General features: G+C 40.4%; 1 pseudogene; it reads right to left on the bottom strand.

Moving 5' to 3' along the window:
- Window positions 1–4,109: 4,109 nt before the first annotated feature.
- LOC140494144 (nicotinamide N-methyltransferase-like) lies at window positions 4,110–8,902 on the bottom strand (annotated as a pseudogene).
- Between the last annotated feature and the right edge of the window lie 759 nt (window positions 8,903–9,661).

Raw genomic sequence — 9,661 nt, forward strand, 5'->3', positions numbered from 1 at the left:
GGGAGGAAATGGGAGCACCCGGAGGAAACCTACAAAGACACGGGGAGAATGTGCAAACTTTATACAGTTACCAGAGGGTGGAATCAAACCTGGGTCCCTGGTGCTGTCAGGCAGCAATATAACCACTGAGCCACTGGAATGCCCAAAATAGAATTCAATTATCCCAAATACTGGAGAAATATAAGAAATGTAATGACGATGAGGTTGAGCTCAGGAAACAGCAAAATCATATGTGAAAAGCATGGATGAACACTAAAACATCTTGGGAAGTATGAGTACAGAACAGATATCTATCAAGAAGGCAAGGGGTGTGATGATGCTGTCAATTTAAAAGGTTATTTTGTCCCAGTTTATTTTTGAAGAGAGGTTGTAAGGCTATTGAAGACGACTTGTGTAAACAACTTGTAGGGGCTTGGGTTTTTTTTTCACAGAGTGGGTGTGGCCAGTTTCACAGATCAGGATATTTGGGTTTTGTTTCTTTTAGTAACATCAGAAGCTAATGGGGTCTCAAAAGTGTTGGAAGCTTCAGTGAATATCTTTTGGCTGCTACTCTCAATTTTCTCTTGATTTTCTTGCCTCCTGGATTGGAGAACAACATGTGAGAATCTGTGTCTGAATTTTCCTTTTTGCCAAGGGGTATATTTATGGGATGTTACTATAGTGGAACAGTTAATTAGGAATAGGTACTGTGTCTATTTTGCATTTTCCATTAGTCAAGTTATTCTAAATTCCTCTTTCTTTTGTTGTATATAACCACAGTGTTGAAATAAATTCTTTTGGTTATCGTTGAATAATTTGACCAATCGCATCGTGTCTGCAGTATGGCATTTCACATCTACCCTTGAAATAAGAACAAGTTAGGATCAAGGCTACCTTCTTAAAATATTTTGAGGGGGTCATATCTGGTTCATAACATGGGAAAATAAAGAGAAAACACTGGTGAAGGCAACAAAGGAAGTCCAGGGTTGGAGGATTTGAGCTATAGGGAGAGGCTGAACAGGCTGGGACTGTTTTCCCTGGAGCGTCGGAGACCACGGGTGACTTTATAGAGACTTACAAAATTATGAGGGGCATGGATAGGGTAAATAGGCAAAGTCTTTTCCCTGGGGCCGGGGAGTCCAGAACTAGAGGGCATACATTTAGGGTGAGAGGGGAAAGACATAAAAGAGACCTACGGGCAACATTTTCACGCAGAGGGTGGTACATGTATGGAATGAACTGCCAGAGGAAGTGGTGGAGGCTGGTACAATTGCAACATTTAAGAGGCATTTGGATAGGTATATGAATAAGAAGGGTTTGGAGGGATATGGGCCGGGTGCTGGCAGGTGGAACTAGATTGGGTTGGGATATCTGGTCGGCATGGACGGGTTGGACCGAAGGGTATGTTTCCATGCTATACATCTCTATGACTCTATAAGAACAAAAAGTGTGGTTATACTGAGATGAACATAGAAGCAAGGCAAGGCTGGATTAAGAACCAATTAGGAGAAGTTAAATAGAAATTAAAATAGTAGGAAATATTAAAAGAATGGTCAATTTTTTTGACAATTAGATATAAATGCAAAACAGTGAAGGCTGCCAAAATATCATGCATAAGATACAATACTTTAGTGAACAAAAGATACCAAACATGTCAAAGTTTTTCTCCCTTGTTCATGGGATCACCATGATTGGTCTGCAGCATGGAAGCTGCATATTAAAGTAAAAATATTCAAAATGTAAGTTACAGATAGGGCAGTCACTGACAGGCTAAGGAGATTAAAAAGAAGCAACATTCAGGAACAAATGGATAACACCTTAACAAAAGTGCAATCTTTAACAAATACAGTACCTATAAGTAGAGCCTAAGGTTTGGAACTGATCGGGATAACCAGGAATAAGCCAATAAACATCATATCCATTGTTGTGAAGTACACAAGGTACACAATTATAAAATTCAGATTTGTATTTGCAGATACATTCTATTTTGTTCAAAACGCGCATGATTGTAGACAGACAATTAGTGTGACATTTTAAAAATTCCTACTTTGGAAATACAACCAGTCTGGCTTCAGGATGAGATACAAACAGACTTGAAACATGGCCTCGCACCTAAAATGCATTATCTGACCTGGGGTGTCATCTTTATCCTGATAAAACCTGAAGATATTTTGGAGCAGTGACTTGAAAGAAATTCTGGGATTTACATATTAATCAATCAAAACCTGTACCTCCATTCCAACCGATCAAAGACTTAATAGCCATCCAGGTTTGTTCAACACATTCACATAAGTTGTATGACCATTTGATTTTTTACTTATAAATTCTGTGTCCGATGTATTCCCTCTCACTAGCTGCCTGAGGAAGGAGCAGGAGCTTCGAAGGCTTGAGGTCTTAAATAAATCTGTTGGACTATAACCCAGTGTCACGTGATTTTTGACTTTGTCCACCCTAGTCCAACACCAGTACCTCCACAACAAAATACAGGGAAGTGAAACAGAAAGATTTTGAAAGGTGCTGCTCACTAGTGAATCTATCAGCAGTCACTGTACAAGAAGAACTGTCTATGATTGCAGGAGTAACACAACTTGATGCTTTCATTCAATCCAAGACCTGGTGCTTTACCGGTGAATCTGAGAGTGGGGACCATGAGTCACTGACTTGGGGAGGAGGAGAATGAGAGCTGGGAAGTATGATTCCATGTCGAGTGTGCTGTGAGGGAGCATGTGCGGTGGGGGCCATGCAATAAAAATCTAGTGCCTTGGCAGAGCAACATTAGCAGACACTTGACCGCCATTTGAGCATCTTTGCAAGCCGAGTGATGGGCAGAATACTGCTGACCAACACAAGGGAATTTTCCAACAGTGGGACCAGTTTCAGACCTGCTACAAGAAAGTAAATGCATAATCTGTTGCCAGTTAAGCATGAGCCAATCTTAAACTTTATCAGATGTATAATCAGCTTGTGATTATTGAATGACATGCATGTGCTTCAAAATTGATATCTCCAACATATACTATTAAGGTTACTTTAGCATGACAAAGGGCTATCGAAATAAAGTGGAAATGTAAGTGACAAAGGTTAGAAAAACAGGCTGGGTTAATGCTGTAAGATGTTGGCTAACTTGGTGCTGGGTCCGAGGGCCTAAATGGGGGATTGTTGGTGCTGCCTCTGGCTTAAGAGAATTATTAGTTGAGGCAGCAGATTCCACAAACAGAATCATGACCTTCACACTCACGGCAATCAGATAAGAAAATGAAGTGCCTCATGGAACTCTTAGTAGGAAAGAGAAAACTTTTTTATTTAGTAAAATGTAGAGGGAAGAGACTGATCCCACCATTATTAAAAGGCTCTTTAAGTAATTGCCAATAAACATGTCGGCATAATGAAATGATAAGTGCAACTAACAAACTAATGGAATTTAGCGGAATTCTTTCAGACAAATAGCTGTAGATTGTCGTGAGAAGCACCCATCCTACCAGCAGGGGGCAATGAAAATGAATACCAAGGCCTGAAAGATGTATAATGGAGGGTATAAACAGAAAACCTCACTAGAGGGACACTGGAAAACAGATAGCAGTGGTAGGGAAAAATTGTAAAACATTACTTGGCGTTATGATCTCAGGAAAACAATTGCAGCTTTATAAGGTACCAAACAGCACCCAGTCAGTAAGGTGCAACTGGCAAATGGATCACTCTGACCACCTCTGGCAGAATGGTCAGAGGTGAGATGGTAAGCAAAGATATCAATGTTGCATGTAATCACTGTAATGCAGAATGGCACTGTAATCACATGTTTATATTTTCTGAATATGACAGCTTATGCTGTGAAAACGAAGCATGGTTTACCTTCCTTTGATGGTCCTGTGCTACAAAACAGCAGTCTGAATGGAAATATTGGTCTACATTTCGGAAAGAGCCTTGAACACAATCTCCAAATGTAGAGCCTGTTTCTTTTGTTGAAAGAGGTGGTGTGGCAACCTGCAAAAGACCACCAACCCTCAGAAAATTGGACACATTGTTTCTTAAGAATGAGTAAAGCAGCTAAGATAAATAATCTTAATAATAAACAAGTATTTTGATTTGCTTTATAATATGCTTTAATTGTTGTAATTTTAGTCAGAGTTCAACAGAATAAATCTATAACAGTTGCATTATTGATTCAATATAGTCTTTCATGCGAGCATCCAAGAAGATTGCAGCCTCACAGTCTGACATAATGTTTATAGTTTTAGGAACGACAAATATTTCAAGTTGTGCTATTTCATATCCTGCCTCCTTCAAAGTTTTTTTTCCAAAAAGGCCTGATCAAATTTCAGGCTTGAGAACTTGTGTTTATCCACTGTACATAGGGTCTTGTTCAAAACAGTGATCATAATAAGCAACCCACCAGGTTTTAACAGAGAGGTTACATTTCTAACAGCGGTGCAGTATGCTGCTTTATCTTTACAGGCAGCTTCCAGACACAAAGAAGTCATCAGTCAGTTGGTTCTAATTCCACTGAATGCAGAGGGTTATTTTGATGAACATCACACTTCAAAACTTGCTTGATGGAATCTCTCAGCTTCTTCTCTTTCTCTTGCCATTTTCCCCTCAAAGGTACAAACTCAATGTCTGAAAACTAGATTCTACAAAGAATGTGTGCCATATTAAAAGGGGGTGACCTGCATTGTGCATTTCAAGCCTATTGTTAATGTTTGCTCTGACAAGTTTCCAGTTGAGGGAATACTCCACAGCAAAAACTTAGTGATGACTAAGTGATGGAAAGAACTCTGCAGGTTGATCTGCCCAAAATAGATGGAGAACAGTATTTCTGTCAGCTCATGTTCATTTAAAGAAATAACCTTTCCTCACCCTATCATGTCTTTAAGTGCTTCAAAAGCTAGTTGCATTTGTACAGCACTTTTAACCAACGGATGCATTGCAAGGCAATTCAGTGGAACAAGATCAAATTAAATTTGACAAAGTCATGTAACAGTTAGTGAATATGGCCATTGGAGCCAACATCATCAATGACTCTGCCCATCCTCTTCCATCGGCAGAAGATACAATTGTTTGAAAGCACATACCAACAAATTCAAGAACAGCTTCTTCTCTGCTATTATTGGACTTCTGAACGAATCTCACACATATTCGATTGACCTTTCTGTGTACCTTCTCTGCAGCTGTAATGTTATATTCTGCATTCTGTTCTTTTACCTTGATATATTCACGTAGATATGATTTGTCTGGATAGCACACAAAACAATAGTTTTCACTGTGTCTTGGTATGTGACACTAATAAGTCAAATCAAATCACACCAGAGGTGGTCAGGTAATTCAGTACAATTTAAGAATAAAACCCATAATTTTCTTGCTCTGTAAGTCTCAGTAACACACTGAAAAATGTATATGGATCAATAAGCAAACTTTTCTATTGAAAAGAGCAGAGCACCTCAGGGTTAGTTCTGAATTACCTGATGCCTTCCAGTTCACACACAAATTTTGCAATTGGGCTCCAGTCAAAAGCTTTTGGATCATTTCGTAACCATTGCTCAATCTCTTGACGATTGTTGGAAGCATAATCAGATAAAACCATTTCCTCCGCATGTTCCATAGCCACAGAGAGCGCAGTGAAGACAGGGACCACATCCAATTTCAAGAAGTGTGTGGAATCTTGGACCTGGAATAATTCAAAACCCGGTCATTAACTGGGAAAGAAAGTCGTAAAGTGTAATACAAGCAGTATTGATGGAACACCTATGGGATATTTCTGAGAATCAACATTTGCCTGCTTGAGTTGCTATGTGAGAATCAGGGTCACTTTCCATTCGTTCTCACCATTCCCATTGTTTCTTGATGACAGTGATATTACTTCACAGTCAGACTACTGTACAGCAGGGACTGAACTTTCTCAACTATTTTGCAACATCAGGAAATCCAGTTCACCTGAATTTTTCCAACTTCAGCATTCGGTTGGAGCTGGGAATGGTGAAGGATGTAGAGAGCAGTTGATAGTGGGAAACTGCTCCCATTCATGAAAGAGATGGAGAATGAAAAAGAGGGGGTTTAAACTAATTGGTAAAAGAAGCAAGAGTAACACAAGGAACAACATTTCACACAATAAGTGGTTAAGGTTTGCAACTTGTTGTATTTTCAGGTACCAGCTCTGACAGCACGTTGTATCTTCTGGTTAGCAATCACTGGGGGCTTGTGGTTATGGCTGCTTGCTATAACTCAACCTTCTTTCTACTCTTGAAAAATGAACAAAAAAACAATATTAGTGGCGACAATTCCTATGGGGCACTGCATTGAGAATAAAACAATTACATTTGTATCAAAATATCATGTTGTTGGGGTGATAATGCACCTTAGCCCTTATGCACCCCACTGGCCACATAGGCCAGAAGAGTACCAGCGTGTTCTCTCTCCAAGGACACCTGCACATGGACAGAACCACAGGCGAGAGGCAGGCAGCCATTTTTATTTTCCCCTCTATCCCCCACTTCCTGGATCTGTTCATGATCATCTAGCCAAACCTAGGAGCAAATGCCCTAAGGAGGCTGTAGTTCAGGACTGTGAATGAAATGCAACCAAACATTTAAACAATGCCCCATTAGAAGATAAAAGAAAAAGAGAGGGGCTGGAACCAGTAACATGGTTAATGGAAACATGGATCTGAGATGTGATGACCTTCAGATTAAACCATCAGCTGTCTCTCTCTCTCTCACTGTCTAAGGACAGCACAGGATTATTGCCCTTTTATGTTCTGCCACACTTCTCTTTCTCTTTCCTCAATTCTCTCTCAGTCAGGGCATGCTGATACTCACCTGAACTTTCCTCTCATCTCTCTCTCTCTCTGATCAAATTAACACTTCTCTCCCAGACTCACCCTGAATGGTTACAGTATTGAAGGAGGAGGCTACTTGGCCCATTGTTACATATATTTTGGAAGTCGAATGGCTCCATGCAGCTTGTCTCATTCAGGGTGAAGACATATTGTAACAAAGTCCTGGAGAAGGAATGTGCATTTGGCCCTAAGCCTGCCTCAGGTATGGGGAAAGGGCAACTTTCATTTGTCCTCACCTGGTTTGGCAGCTGAAGGAGCTCAGACTATGAAATGACACATGCTTGCTATTGGATGTTTTAGTGTCTTTGTAAGCCCTGCACTCTTGGACTGAGGAATCCATTTTAGAATTAGAATTACCTTTGTTGTCTTATATACTCAAGTGAATATTGTTCAAATTTTACTAATCGCACCTTACATCTCAGATACACAAATACCTTAGTCCAGATTCTTAAGTACAAATTCTGAGGGAAAATATTCAAAAGATAAAGAAATACAAGGTCCAGCAATGTATTTGTAAAATAGAGAAATAAGAATTCAGAATAGCAGTCCTTCCAACACAGACTGCGCAGAGATTCACCTCAAGGCCAGAACTCCGAATCTGCGCTGGGGCCTGAACTCTGAGTCTGCACTGGGACCAGGACTCCCAGTCCGCGCTGGGGCCAGGACTCCCAGTCTGCACTGGGGCCAAGGGTCCATGCTGGCTTTCATCCAGCATATTGACAAAGCTTCCGAGGACAGAAACTAAAAAGAGAAAGAGAAAAACACAAAAAGGGTGGAAATGAAGAAAAGAAATGAGTGGAGTGGAAGAGCTCCGGTTCAGGAGTCTTACTCAGTCACTGTCACGGAAGTATATTTTTTACTCATCATTCTCTTGCTTTCAGAAGCTTTTGGCATCCTGTCTTTCTGTTAATATGGGAATATTCCTCATCACACAAACAAATGTTCTTTTCCTCTCTTCTTGGCAAACACTCCGAGACGTCACTTCTCTTGCCTAATCCGCCATTCAGAACATTTGCACTGAGTCACAAGGCTGAATGGCCTAATCGTGCTTCTATTTTTGACCCGTCACTCCTACATCAACATCCATTTCCCCATCCCCCAGTTAAATCCAGTACCTTCTGAAATAACTTCACAGATGCCAGTATCCCATTACCAAGTCATCCTTTATCTCTTCAATTACACATGAACAGTCCTTGACTATAGTACTGCCTCATACAGAGTCAGGCACCAGAGTGCTAGTTTCCGAGACACTCAATCCTTTTATATCAACCAGGGCTCCCTGATCAGACCAGATTAACAGCTCTGATTAGGTAATTCACATTCTAGCTGACCTTGTTACAATAACAACACCTTTAACATTATCAACTCCCTTTCACTTGCACCACTCCCCCTTTAATTCCCATTTTCTCACCTTATTACATTAATTTAGCCCCAATCCTGCTGCTTTACTGTTCGTTCAGTAACTCAGATTAGAGCAAGTGGGAGGACTGGCGCTATGCAAATGGAGTAGAGACATCAGTTCCAGATCATCCACTGATCTGGCTAAAACCTTGTGCTTTAGATTCAGGAACTGTTTGCAGTCTCCAACAGTTTTGTGCTGTTAGAGATACTTCATTTGCCACTTGATGCAAAAGGTGTACTTTGTGAGGACTCTTCTGGCACAATGATATATATCTCTCTCTGAGCCAGAAGCATTAGGGTCTAGCCCCACGCATTGGGGTTCCTATGCCCCCTACCTCTGAGCCTGGAGGATGGGTTCAAGTCCCATCCGTCCCGGTTATACGTCCAAACATGCTGATTAAAATAACCAGGAAAAATTGTACTGACAATAAACTAAGTAATTGCTCTGTAAAGTTGCAGGAGGCTACTCACAAATTAGGGTGTGGCTCTTCAGACCAACACTGAGCAAAGCAATCCAGTTCACAAAGCCAAAGACTTTACTCACCCCTGGAAAAGGCTTTTAGCAAATTCTTCAGAACAAAAGGTAAAAAAAATCATCTTCCATCAGATTACCAAGTGGAGAACCATAATATGTTTCCAAATAAACAGATAAATTTCCTCATAACAATCTCTATCAGTAAACCCCAGCTCCATTTTACCTCCGATGGAGAAGTGGACTGAGTGGAAAGTTTCTGGGCAATTACCAACCCCTTTAGATTTAAAGCGGCAGTCCACGTATGAAAAGCTATTTAAGAAAGATACTTTGTTTGAGCAGGAAGGGAGGATCCTGAAAAACTGCTCGAGAATTTTCTCACATGATCATTCTCCAAAATTCATGATGTGAACTGTTTTTATCATCGTTTGTTGTTTACGTTCAATTTGAGGAATAACACCTGCCAAATTCTGTTTCATGAGAAGTTCAAAGTCCCCTAATTATGCCAGAGTTCGAAAGATTATTCAATGACATGTCAATTTACTCAGAAGATTAACCACTTTCCAGCACTTGACTTTATAAGGAATATAGAGAAAAGGGAAGCTTGGTCTAAGCTAGATCATTCAGGTTAGGGAAGGGGAAAGATGACTAACTTGCATTAATTATACATAGAATCAGTCCAGTTTAATCCCACACATCAGCATTTCCTTCATAACTTTGAAAATTAGTTTTCTTTGTATAGCCTAAAAGCCTTCTAAATGTTCATAAGGAGCAGAGCTTTTAGTGATGGAGAGACGTGAAAATTTGCATCACTTGTCAGCATTCCTGTTTGCCTGAACCAACCCACTCTGGGCTTTCTTCTCAGGAATTTCCTATTTATCCTCCAGCTCCCCCATCAAGATGGATGAACAGTTGTCTGGAAGAGGGCTAGGCCTAGGAAGAGTGGTGTGGACAAATATATGATGTGTAAAGTACAAGGC

Source organism: Chiloscyllium punctatum, chromosome 23 (genome assembly GCF_047496795.1).
Source record: "Chiloscyllium punctatum isolate Juve2018m chromosome 23, sChiPun1.3, whole genome shotgun sequence".
In the NCBI taxonomy this organism is placed as follows: Eukaryota; Metazoa; Chordata; class Chondrichthyes; order Orectolobiformes; family Hemiscylliidae; genus Chiloscyllium; species Chiloscyllium punctatum.